At 36.7% G+C, this 13,201-nt stretch overlaps 1 pseudogene; it reads right to left on the reverse strand.

Annotated features, from left to right (window-relative positions):
- Positions 1–6,393: 6,393 nt before the first annotated feature.
- Positions 6,394–7,100, reverse strand: LOC121434476 (annotated as a pseudogene).
- Positions 7,101–13,201: the final 6,101 nt, after the last annotated feature.

The following is a 13,201-nucleotide window of genomic DNA, read 5'->3' on the forward strand; positions in this document are numbered from 1 at the left end:
GCCTTATTCTCTTGAGTGGATGTCTCTGGTTGAATGGGATGCTTGTTTGAAAGCCAACAGTTACAGCAGCCCTCATCTTTTACCTGCTTAAGCTACAGGTGTGCCAGAAGCCATACCTGGGTGTTTTTTTTTTCCTGTGATGCACAGTGTCTTGTCTTTTGTTGTTGTTTTTCTTTTATTATTTTTATTGATTTTATTGAACTCTATATTTTTCTCTGCTCCACTCCCTGCCTCTCCCCTCTTCTTCAACCTCCTCCCATTGTCCCCATGCCCACAATTTACTCAAGAGATCTTGTGTTTTTCTATTTCCCATGTAGATTATATCCATGTTTGTCTCTCTTAGGGTCCTCATTGTTATCTAGGTTCTCTGGGGTTGTGATTTGTAGGCTGGTTTTCTTTGCATTATGCTTAAAAACACTTATGAGTGAGTACATGTGATAATAATTGTCTTTCTAGGTCTGGGTTGCCTCACTCAAGATGTTGTTTTCTAGCCCCATCCATTTGCCTGCAAATTTCAAGATGTCATTATTTTTTTTCTGCTGTGTAGTACTTCATTGTGTAAATGTACCACATTTTTTTTTAAGCCATTCTTCAGGTGAGGGGCGTTTAGGTCTTTTCCAGGTTTGGGTATAACAAACAATGCTGCTATGAACATGTCCTTGTCACATGATTGAGCACCCTTTGGATATATACCAAAAAGTGGTATTATTGGGTCTTGAGGAAGATTGTTTCCTAATATTCTGAGAAATCACCATACAGATATCCAAAGAGGCTGTACCAGATTGCACTCTCACCAGTAATGCAGGAGTTTTCCTTTTACCCCCAAACCTATGCAACATAAGTTGTCATCAGTCTGTGTAAGATGGAATCTTAGAGTTGTTTTCATTTGCATTTCTCTGATGACTAAGGATGTTGAGCATTTCTTAAGTGACTTTCAGTCATTTTAGATTCCTCTGTTGAGAGTTCTCTGTTTAGGTCTGTACTTCATTTTTTTTTTGGAACTCCTGAAACTGAAAAGCTTCTTTAAAGCAAAAGACACAGTCAATAAGACAAAACAACAGCCTACAGAATGGGAAAAGATCTTCATTAATACCACAAGAGACAGAGGTCTGATCTTTAAAATATAGAAAAAAAAAACTCAAGAAATTGGTCATCAAAAGAACATACATGGCTTTTTACACAGGTGCTAGGGATTTGAATTCTACATGCGTCCTCATTAAACATTGTTGCCTATTGAGCCACTTATACAGTCTGGATAATAATTTTTAAATTATTATTAAATAAAGTTTTATGTGAGAATAACAAGGCTCATTTGTCAGAGCACAATTGTTAGTTGTAATATTCAATTGAAAAAAATAATAATTGTTGCTTTCAAAATTAAGACAAACCACTTATCTGTCTTACCAGGAGTGAGACAGATTGTTGAAATCTTTTTCCATGCAAGCTTATTACCACTTCTGTCTAAACGTCGCTCTGAATTTATATATCCATATGCTACTGCATAGAAATCACTTAAAATTGATTTGTTTTTCAATGTTAAATTTTGGTGATAATATTTACATTATTAAAAAAATCCATCCTATGTGTTTTGGAATTTGAACTTCTATTCTGGTCTATGTAAGGATGTTTTCTAAGAAGTCTGAACATGTGGAGGAAAGACAACATGACACATTCCTTCATTCAGATCGATTTCAATTCTGGCTCAATTTCATTTTAGCCTAATACTTAGAAATGAATGCCTCACAGGTTAAAATCACTATCAAGCTGCCCTGAGGAAAAGACTAATTTTCCATATTTTTTTTTAACTTTTGCAGAATTCCAAAGTATCAACATTGAAGCTTGTTTTTAAGATTTTACCCATATATAAGCAAAAAGTGATTTTTACCATTTCAAATCTGGTATTTATCATTTTGTCAGTCTCAGACTGCAAATGAAATTTCAAGTAATATTATGAAAGAAAGTCATTGGTGTATATAACACTCCTGGTGTAGAGTATGAAAAAGTCATTAGTTTTATTATAATCCAGGGAAATTAGGCTTAATTACTATTTTTCTTTTGACTTCCTAGCTTAAAATAGCTAAAATAAACACTTTAATTTGACCAATCAATTAAAAAATCAATGACATGTCCATTCCATATCAAGACATGATTGAGGATCCAATTCTTTAGCATTTTTCTTCATTTAGTTTTTGACCAAAATCAGAACACAGGCTAAAACAACATTCTTTGTCATTAAAATGTAAGGTATAATTATAGACTAATACAGCCTATTTCTGGTGTTTCGCACAAAGCTCAGAACTGCGAATCATCATCAAAGGAGTTATGAAGCCGATGCCAGACCTGTCTCAAAAAGTCAGATTCTGTTGACCTTAATTTCCTGAAGCAGATAATGAGTTCCACCAAGTAGTAATTGGCCTCTCATTTAAAAAAAATATATTATAAATTCTTTCATCCCAGAGGATAATTTTTCTTTTTTCATTTAGATGAAAACTTTGCTGACTTCTGAGATTGAGATTTTTTTCCAACATGTTAATCAAATCATTCCACTATTCTCAATCCATCCAATCCAGAATAAACTCATCCTCACTGCTTAGAACTGGTCCCAAATCATTATTAAAGCCTCAGCTTTTCATTTTCTTCATTTTTTTTCTTGAAGTCAGGCCAAGCTATTCACAGTGTCCTAAACATATTTCATGCATTCATCTCCCTAGCCTTTATGGACACAGTGAAATAATAAAAATGTGTGTACATTACTTTTTTCCACTGTCCCTGGCACACACTTCTTGAAGCTCTTATAATTTTCTGATGGTGGGCATGCTAGAAGATTCTATTACAATATATGGTATTTTTCCTTGCACCAGAGATTTAGTCACCTCTTGGTATTTGAAGACAGCAGCACAAGGAGAATATTTCATCCTAGTATTAGGTATGAGTTTAGATCCTGACACATCTTCTAAATACTTCAGAATTTCATGAGTCATGGACAATTAACTTCTGGTCGGCTCCTGGGGAGCTTGCAGAGGAAGTGATACATATGGGTTGCCAGGATAACCTACTATGTGTTGAAAGGTTAGGAGCTTTTAGCACCTTTTCCCTCAACCTCAGGAAGGATAGGAATCAGAAGATTGAGTTGATTAGCAGTGGTCAATGCCATAAATAATCAAGCCTGCATAGTAAAGATTTTAGACAACCTTAAATAACAAGGCCTTAATGACATTATTTTAGCCAAGTCTGTGAAGGATATTTGTAGAGCTTGGCACGAGTATGGACTTAGGGAGTACGAAAGCTCTAAACTCTCCCTTTTTGCTTCTCTTTCTTTTCATCTTTACACTTTAGTGTGGTGTTTATTATTAAATCAATTAACACAAGTGTTCTATGAGATCTGTGAGCCACTCTGCCAAATCATTAATGTGAGCACAGGAATAGATACCCATAGCCACTCAAAAGTCTGGATTACAACCTCTGTTTCTCTGGAAATCTAGAGTGGGGACAGTCTGATGTGACTGGTTCTTTGACCTATGGTATCTTCTATGTTCTCCTAGAACACAGTGTCAGACCAAGGGTGGTGTGGTAAGTCCTTCTGTGTATGTGTTGCTTTCATTGGCTAAAGAAACTGCTTTGAGCTTATAACAGGGCAGAACAGAGTGAAGCTGGGAAAACTAAACTAAATGCTTAGAGAAAGAAGGCAGAGCCAAAGAGAAGCCATGTAGCCCTGCCAGAGAGAGATGCCAGAAAACCTGGCAGGTAAACCACAGCCACATGGTGATACACAGATTAATAGAAATTGGTTAAATTAAGATGTAAAAGATAGTCAATTAGAAGCTAGAGCAGAGCAGTGATTTAATTAATACAGTTTCTTGTGGTTATTTCAGGGCTGAGCAGCTGGGAACAAACAAGCACCTTCCTACAACACTAGGTTATCTGCTTGATATCTTCTGATATATTTCCAAAATTCTTTTGTTCACATGTTTTGGGAGCCATGCATGAAATACTTAGTAGTAATACTTTTTTGTTTCAACTGAGTCATATATTATCTTTTATATTTTTGTGGTAAGTACAAGAATAAAGATGCAATTGATAGTGAAGACATAAAACTTCAAAGTGAAGCTCCATTGTTTCAGCATGGTCATTCTAACTATATAGAAATTCCCAAGAAATACAGAGTTGTACACTGGACAATTGTTTGAATGAGTTTTTCAAACTAAGGGATTACCTTTAATGGGTTAGTTAGAAGAAAGTGATTTCTTTTTTCAAAAAATAAAGGAACTAAGATACACCCAAAGCAAACCATTCAGAGTAGAAAAATTACTTGCTCAAAGGATCCACAGAGAAACTGGGACTATTAAATATTGTTACTGATGACAGCAATCTCAATGACATGGCCCGAGAGATGACAAAACATGAGGACTGAAACTCATGAAAGAATATCTATTGTGTTCCATTGATATATATGATACAAATATTTTTTTTATTTTAAAGACAAAATGTAAGATTAAAATTATCCAATTTTAAAAATATCCTTCTCACCTCTATCTCTGAAGTCCACTCTATTTATGCACACTTCCATGGCCATAAGAGGCAATAATTATCCTGTCCTGTTAATTACCCACTGCTGTTAGACCATTTTATATATCTACTTCATTTCTGTTTAGTTGTATCAAAGATACTTAAAAGTAAACCTAGCAACAATTTTCAGTACTCAATCCTTAAAACACAAACTTTTCATTTAAACCGAATCCTTTGTTATATGTCAGGTATCTTTTTCAATGTTTTGAGATCCACTAATTAACAGTGTGTGTTTATTTTCAAAAACTTAGGAATTACAAGATTTTTAAAGGTCAGAGTTTGCTGAATATTTAACTAATTTCTAATAGGAAAGTAATTTTTAAGACATCCACCAAAGTATTTAATTAATTATTAATGATCATGATTGTTCAGCTTACTATTAGAAGTTTCTAGAAGGAAGAACTATAATAAAGGTAGCAGTTACTGAACAATAGTACAGCATTTGATAATTATTTTTATTTAAAAATCAAAGTCGTTTTGGAGGTAATAAACCTCTTACAGGATATCTGTTAATGTAGTAAGAGTAGTATGTGTTTCAGAGGGCAAATGACTTTAGCAAAAATCTCCTTGTGGTGAAGCTTCCAGTACCCAACATTGTTTCCCTCTTATTGACTGGGTCTTAATCCCATCGGAGAGCTATTTGTTACTGCCAAAATATGAGTGTCATTATGAGACCCTTAAGGTTATCATTTCATGCAGATAATTTTTGTAGTTAATAGTCATTATAAACGGATAGGATTGTTAGTTGCTTCCTGCCCTTGAATCTTTCATGGTACTTTCTGGTACCATGAAACCTAGTCCTCAGGAAGGAAGTTTTCAAGTTAGATCCAGCTTGGATACCCCAGGTCTGTTGATACTGCATACTATATTCTGAAGTAAGGTCTTACCTTTAACTTCTAGGAGGTAACATGAAGGTAATGGCATCCCATAATTTCTGGAATATCTCTTAGACTCCTCTGATCAACAAATTGTAAGGGGCCTCTTATGCTCAGTACTAGGGTTTCTGTTAGATAGTCTATGCTACTTGAAGGGGGCAGTCCAAGCTCAGGTTGGAAAAACTCACTTAAATTATGAGTGTATATGATATATATTATATTTGTATCTGTAAACAGACAGACCTATATGTATTATGTGTAACTTTAGGTAAATAGATTATTATCTGTTTGACTATATGACTCCGTATAACATTGTCAATGTCTTTACTGTCATCTTACCCTTTCTTCCTTCTATATCTCCCTAACTTTGAGTCAGATACCCATTTTTCCCATTGCCCCTTCAGATCACTTCTGTCTTGCTATTTTGTTCTTTTTTTTTTGCCCTCGCCCCACCCACCACAATGATCCTTTTTGATTTTCCTGGATTCTATCATTATTCCAGGTTATGTGGTCACAGCTGAAGCTTTAGAGTCAGGGATGACCAATGAAAGTATGCTTGCAATGTCTGTACTTTTGGAACTAGATAACCTAACTCAATATAGTCTTTTCTACTTTCATCTTTTTGCCTGAAAATGTTATGATTTTACTTTTTTTTACATCTGAATAGTATTCCATAAGATATACAGATAATTTTTATTATCCATTTTCACTAGTATGACATTTATTCTGTTCTTATCTCCTAGTTACTGTGAATAGAGTATAAATGAACATTGCTTAGCAACTATCCATATAGTAAAAGTCATTTGTGCATATTTTACGGAGAGGGTATGTGGATCATAAAGTAGATTTCCTTTTAGTTTTTTTTTTTCAATACAAGTCTTTTATTGTCCCAAAAGACACCCCAAATCATATTAAAATTCAGGATCTTGTTTCTGGAACTGGTAACTTAGGTCTACTCATCAGCCTGCTGCACTGTTCCCTTTTCAGACACATAGATATCATCCAAAAACTTCCTGATACCCTTGTTCTTAACTGTTGTGGCCTGCTGTATCAGAGCCGCCGAGTTTGAAACAAGTTCAGTATCATTTCCTTCAAGGATTAATTCATCCTTCTGGGCTTGGGAGACAGAACAAGCAACTCCTGTCCTCATCCGAACCCTGCGGATGTATTTTTCACTCAAGAAATTTCGTATTTCAACCAAAGACCCATTCTCCTGAATAACGACGTTGATGGGGAAGTGAGCATACACGGACCTCATCTTGTAGCGGAAGCCCAGCATAACCACCCTTGATCCTGTTTTGAACGTGGCTGCAGATGGTTCTGACGGTGGCCAGTTCCTTCCTGTTGCCCCACCATTTGTCAACCCGGAGCTACCGCCGCTGCCTCCTCCTCCCCCTCCTCCTCCTCCCCCCTCCTCCTCCCCCTCCCCCTCCCCCTCGTCCTCCTCTTCTTCTTCTTCTTCTTCTTCTTCTTCTTCTTCTTCTTCTTCTTCTTCTTCTTCTTCTTCTTCTTCCCAAGAAGGCTCAGCTCTACGTTGATGTGATTGAAGTCCCTCCAGAGGGTTCCTCTGGGGCCCTTCACAAAGACTGTGCGCCCATTCAGAGTGATGTCCACATTTTCTCGAATGTCGACCATCTGATTGCTGAGAACGGTCTTCATTCTCACAGTAGATGGGGGTTTTTTAAGGATCCTGCACACTGATTTCCAGAGTGACTGGACCAGCTTTTCATTCATTTTCCATTTTCCAAGGCCCTTCTCAGTATTTGTGGTTAGATTGTTTTGTTGATCTTGGGTATCCTGATTGGGGTAAAATGAAATCTTTTAAGGTCCACTTAGCAAGAGGAAAGTAATGCTTGGTAATAGAAACCTAGCCAATAATTATGCACATAGATGTTTGATAAGTGTCTACTACTCCCACTATACTAATAAACATCATTTCTAACTGCACTGTAAATATTTATCCTTTTCCCCCAGATAAGTGTAAGTCTTACAAAGAAATTTCTATTTGCAACAGACAGAGACCACTCTGAGAACTATAACTGAGCAAAATGGAGGGAACAAGTAGTTTCTAGCCCCACCTACAAACCAGCTCCTCTAAATAAGTCTCAGGAAACATCATGTAAAAACATGCAGAAGGATTTTAAGAGCCAGAGGAGAAGGATATTTTCTGCGAGACTGTGTCTCCTGAGAATGACAGGGACACTACATCCACAGACTTCCAATAACATGACCACCTATGGAGACAAGGACAAGGATGACAGCAGTAACTTCCTAACATGTAAGAGAAAAGTTTTCACCCTATACAAAGAACTACAGGCCACTAATGAATACATAAAGCAAGGACAAATACCCCTGCCTAGGTGAGAGACTCCCATTGTTTATCCAATATGAAGAAGTTAGCCCTGAAATCATGTATGTGCGAGTAACATTATACAGACTGAGCAAATGGTATTGCCATATTCAAGAATGTGTGTGTGTGTGTGTGTGTGTGTGTGTATTTATGCACACATGCAGCAGCAATTAAAGAGAAAGAGAGCAAAGGCCATGAATTTGACTTAAAGCTGGAAAGAAGAAAGAGAAAGGGGAATATAATGTAACTACATTTTGGTTTCAAAATTAAAAAGTCTATGTTTCCTGAAGCACTTTCTTAATTATAGATTAAAAAGGCACTTGTGTCTTCTGATATATGTTATAGCCATACATTAATACCTTTCAGTAAGAGTTGGCCTTAAAAATGAAATTCTGAAGAATTTCCCAATCAGTTGATTATATAATCTTGTTCAGCATTTGTAATTTTCTTTACAGCAATTTTCAGTGTCATAGCTACAATATTAATGTATGTCAATATCAACTATCCAGAGTGAGAACATATCTTAAGTATTAAAAACTTGTTGGCTCCCACTTCAAATACTAAAGAGAAATAGTGTGTCCAAGAATCTCTGGTTAACAATCAATTGGTATGTTTGTCTGACCCTATCTTGGTTTCATAATTCATGATATTGACTCATGGAATTTATAAAACCTCTATACTTATAATTATTTTATATTACAGGTTACAACACATAAACTGATACATGGAAGAAATACATGAAGCATGGTATAGAACAGTGAGTGCTTCCATGGTCTCTCTTTCCATGTGACCTCCATGCACATCTTCACCACATAGTAGCATCTCATACGCTTTTGTTGAAGAGTCAACAAATCCAATCAAAATTGGATTACCTGAATCAGAGTCGTTAAATCACTGATCACTGAATGATTTCAAGTTCTTGCTTCTGTTTCCTTTATAGGGTCAAGGATAGGAGGAAAAATCTTCAGTATTTTAGTAAAATGGCTTGTCTCATGACCAGTTCCAATTCTGAAGGTACATGGGCAGTACTGAGAATCAATGTTTTAGCAGAAGTCCAGGTACAGGAAAAAATAGGGCTTTTATGAATAAAAAGAAAAAAAGATACTTAAATCATTTAGAAATTTCTAAGGTATTAAGACCAAAATGAATGGGAGTCAGGATGGTATATTACATATGTATATAGAATACTACTTTTCATGATGGAGGAAGGTCATTGGCTAATAAAGGAACTGCCTTGGCCCATTTTATTGGTTAGAAGATAGGTGGGAGGATTAAACAGAACAGAACACTGGGAGGAAGAGTAAGTGAGGTCAGTCTCGACAGCTCTCCTCTCAGGAGCAGACGCCTGAGAGAGACGCCATGCCCAGCTCCTGGCTCCCGGGCAGACACACGCCATGAAGCTCCGACCCAGGATGGACATAGGCTAGAATCTTCCCGGTAAGCGCACCTAGGGGCGCAACGCAGATGATTAGAAATGGGCTAAATTAATATGTGAGAATTAGCCTAGAAGAGAATGGGCCAAGCAGTGTTTAAATGAATACAGTTAGTGTGTTGTTATTTCGGGCATAAGCTAGCCGTGCAGGCGGCTGGGGTGCTGGGGACGCAGCCCCGCCGCCCTTATTACTACATTTTCATAAGGTATTAAGATCAAAAGGAATGGGAGTCAGGATGGTATATTACATATGTATATAGAATACTACCTTTCAAAATACCAGAGCATCTTTTAAAAAAATATCTGGATTACTCTGCTAAAGTTTTTGCTTTAATTGGTCTGGAGTGAAGACTCATTATGGCCATTTATCAAGGATCTTCAGATGATTCATATGAGCAGCCAGGCATGAAAACTATTCTATAAATGTCTAAGGAACAAGGTGTAATGAGGGGGATGTTAAATAGTTGATAGTAAATCTATTGAACAATTCTCAGTGCTGAGGAATCCACAGTGAGCAAGCCAGACATGTCTCTCCCTTTATAGAGATTATAGTGCAATAAAAATTAAAGAGCAACCACATATGTAGAAAATAGTAGAGAGCTGAGGTCAGGTGCAGGGGACTATGCAGGCTTGGAGAGTGGGCAGGGAAAGGTTCCTTCAGGAGAAGGTAATAGCAGAGCCCTGGAAGAATAAAATAAGATGTTGATCAATTTATGACAGGAGGACTTCTTTTCTTGGCAAGTGATATTCAGTGTGAACCCCGTGAGACAGCGTATGGCTATCACCTTGAGAAGCTCCACCCTGAAATCACTGAATCAGCATAGCAGTTTACTCATAGGCCAAGGTGAATCTTGTTCATAAAAATACTAGATGTTTATTTCCTGGGCACTTCTCAAAAGGAGCCGAACATGAACTTCATATGAGATCCCAGAGGCAGCTCTATTCCATTTCCTATTGAAATCTAATTGTACCAATATTCCTAAAATTCTAGAGGTTCCCTAAAATTTTCCAGTAAAATTATTTTTTGCTCTAACTTGTAAGATTATACAGTCTATTCTTTGCAAGAAAAGTACCCTAACTAATAGAGTTTCCATTTCCTGAGTGCTAGGAAAAAATGACCAAACATATATTATATAGCACATTTCAATTTAATATTTGATCCCATATTTCCAGTACTTTACACAAGATCTGGTATACTCCTGCTTTTTATAATTCAATACACATGTAGTTTAATACTAAAAATCAATTGATTTTATAAGATATTTTAATTTTTTCTTTGTAAATTTCTTATGTGATTATGATATAATCTTCATCTAGTCATTCCCCATTACTCTACCCAAGTCTTCCCAATGCTTATCAATCTGTTTTGCTCCAGATATCATGTCTGCTTAGTTATTATCATTATTGTTATTGCAATCATTGTTGATCATGAACATTAGTTGAGGCATGGGCAAGGTATCAGAGACTCATATTAAAAAATAAAGTCTTTCTCTGCCTCAAGAAGCCATAAATTGTCAATGCTTCTCATCTAGGAGTCAGGCCTCAACGACACTGCCCCCATTCTGATATCAATAATTTGGTGTTTTTGACTGCCTTGTTAATCTTCAGCAATTTCCATTCATATTTATTTTGTTGATAGAAATACATTAGTATTATGTAGTTATATTACAAAATAGCTGGACATATAAGAGTTTAAGATAACAATATATAATTTTTGTCTCAGTTTCCATGGGAAAATTATTCAGAAATGACTTAGCTTTATCATTCTTGACAACTTCCCTTAGGAAGGCACAGCAGAGATGGCAGTCAGAGAGCTTCAGGTGTCTGAAGGCTGGGGATGAATAAGGCTAACCCATGACTGATACTTACGACATAGTTACTCACCACATGAATTTTGCATAGGTATTTTTGAATGTGCTTATGTTTTGGGAATGATTTCCCCCAGTGATTCATGACATCAAGGCAGAAACTGTTCAACTTTCCTGAACTAGCCTAGCACCTATGACTTCATATCCCACCATTCCTCCAATATCCTGTTGATTACACATTTGCCTTACTCAGTGTTAGCGGGAGCTATGGGATCATGAATACCTCAAGGGAAGAACCAAAGGAAGGTATCTCAGAGTTCTGTTAACAAAGGGTCTATATTTCACAGTGTTTCAATTTCTTACTTCCAGATGTTTTATTATTTTTTAAAATAACTTACCTAAATCTATAAATGGAAAGATGGTGACTTTCTTCAGAAAGCTGGGTAGAAATTCTAGATAACGGGTATGTAATGTATATAATTTTACTGAAATATAACATCCATTTTGTACTGAAACTCTCAGTGCTAATAACTGAACAGTTTAAGTTTGAATACCTTGGAAATTATAGAAGTCTGATTATCTGCAAAAAAAATAGAAGTTTATTGAAATAAAAAAATAACTGTGATGACCTACTCACTGACTTCACAAAAAAGGGTTCAAAAGTATAAGGAGTTTAAAAGGCAAAGGGCACTAGGAAAGTTTATGAATATGTTCTAAAAAACATGCTGGCTGACTGATCATCAAAGCAAGGCTTGGCAAAGTCTCCTGGCCATCAAACCAAAGCTGCAGAAAACGTGATCAAAGCATATAGTTGTTAAATAAAGTGAACCTCTTTCTAAGCTTTTCAACTAGCTCTTTATGGAATATATTTAAATGTCAAGATAAAATTAGACTGGGTATCAGTATTTTGTCTATCCAACACAAACAAATACAAAGCCAATGGAATGATCATCATAGCAGAAAGTCTTCAGGTCAGGAGGAATTCAGGGGATCACTTTACAGTTTCCATCATGATCAAAACAAATGCACGTGGGAAACACTGGACTCTTTCAAAATTTTACAAACATCTACAATGGCTAATGAATTATTCTCAACTCTTCAAGTGATTTTTTTCCCTGCTACATATGAAATCAATTAATCTCAAGTGTAATAACATAAAAAATTGTGCTCCAGACCAAGAAAAAAATCATGAAGATAACCATTCTTCTTGACTCTTACCCATTTAGCAGATATAGGAAATAAACGATGAGGATGAAAGATTCATTTACTGTCAGAGGGGAAGTTAGACTCTGTGTTAGGGCTGAAACATCACCGAGAACGTCATCACTTTTCATTGCTTTTCTCTTGCTAACATAAGGACAGGGCTTTCCTAAATTCATTACTAGAGTTCTTCAGCTGAGTCATTGTAATAGAAGGGCTTCTATTGACATTCTCCAAGGTTAGGTACTGTGAAGGTGGGCAAAATGGAAGATGATTAAGATACCATTTCCCTCTCCTCTAAGGAAGTACAAATCCTGGACTGTGTCAACTTTGCAACGTAAGGGGAAAGGCACACAGAAACCAATCTGCTTCATTCACGCCCACATCCTCAACGCTGTGTAATATGTGGGTATGTACAAGATCCTTGCTACATTCGCGCTAAGTGAGTAATTTCTGCCTTTTGCTCCTTTTTTGTTTTTATTCTGCCTATGTCAGTCTCTTTCTCTGTCTCTGTCCTATCCTTGTCTCTGTCTGTCTCTGTCTTTCCCTGCTTGATTTTCTCTCTCTCTCTCTCTCTCTCTCTCTCTCTCTCTCTCTCTCTGTGTGTGTGTGTGTGTGTGTGTGTGTGTGTGTGTGTATGCACATGCATGGAGGAAACTGTACAACCTCAGGTGTTGGTCCTTGCCTTTCACCTTGATTGAGACCAAGTCTCTTGTTGGTTTTCTCTGTATGTACTAGACTAGCTGACCTTTAAGCATTTGGAGATGCTCCCGTCTCTGTGTTGCATCTTGCCAAAGAAGTAGTTTGATTAAAATCATGTGTTACCGTATCTGGGTTTTATATGGGTTCTGGAAATCCAAAGCAGTTTAGAAATGTGTAGATGCACCCCTCATGGTCCCGACTTCTATGCTCATGTTCTCTCCCCTTCTGCTCCGCATTGGGACCTTGGGAGCTCAGTCCAGTGTTCCAG

This window comes from Microtus oregoni, unplaced genomic scaffold (genome assembly GCF_018167655.1).
Source record: "Microtus oregoni isolate MIOR12 unplaced genomic scaffold, Mior012 000043F_ref0000047, whole genome shotgun sequence".
NCBI lineage: Eukaryota > Metazoa > Chordata > Mammalia > Rodentia > Cricetidae > Microtus > Microtus oregoni.